Below are 708 nucleotides of genomic sequence, written 5' to 3' on the forward strand. Positions count from 1 at the left end.
AAACAAACCATGGCCTCTGGAGTTTGGGGGTAGCCCACAGCAGCCTGCCTTTAAGCATGTTTTTTAACTCACTTTCAGTCTAAAGTGAAAGGGAAATATGTCTTCCTCTGATAAATTACACCAAGTCAATTTATTTTCTGTTTTAAACATGCCATTGAAGACATCACTTCTAAAATTTCTCAAGCAGACTTGAGGTACATTTGTGGCTCGTTGGTCTAGGAGTATGATTCTCGCTTCGGGTGCGAGAGGTCCCGTGTTCAAATCCCGGACGAGCCCCTCATAGGAACATTCCTTCCTTGCGAAGTTCATTGAAAAACCAACATCACGACAGCTGGGTTTTAAAAATAATGCTAACACTTTTATCAAAACAGAAAACTTTCTTCTTCACACTGAAGTTGACAGAAACACCTCTCTTCTGTTGCCAAACACACATTGGCCTCTGGAGTTTGGAGATAGTCCACAGCAGCCAGAAACACCTCTCTTCTGTTGCCAAACAAACCATGGCCTCTGGAGTTTGGAGATAGTCCACAGCAGCCTGACTTTCAGCTTTTTATTTTACTCACTTTAAGTCTAAAGTTAAAGGGAAGTATGTCTACCAGTGATGTATTAATCTTGCACAATTTAGGAACCCTGTTTTGGAATTAGTATCATGCTTCTACAAGATTGAAAACACTGCAAATGTATTTTTGATACCTACCTTTTTTAAGC

The 708-nt window shown here is 40.4% G+C and overlaps 1 non-coding gene across 1 annotated transcript; it reads left to right on the forward strand.

Moving 5' to 3' along the window:
* The first annotated feature begins 204 nt into the window (after positions 1–204).
* Positions 205–276, forward strand: trnap-cgg (transfer RNA proline (anticodon CGG)). Its single transcript has one exon. It is a non-coding gene; the product is annotated as a tRNA-Pro (tRNA).
* Positions 277–708: the final 432 nt, after the last annotated feature.

The sequence above is a fragment of the Austrofundulus limnaeus genome, unplaced genomic scaffold, assembly GCF_001266775.1.
Source record: "Austrofundulus limnaeus strain Quisiro unplaced genomic scaffold, Austrofundulus_limnaeus-1.0 Scaffold5176, whole genome shotgun sequence".
NCBI classification, from domain to species: domain Eukaryota; kingdom Metazoa; phylum Chordata; class Actinopteri; order Cyprinodontiformes; family Rivulidae; genus Austrofundulus; species Austrofundulus limnaeus.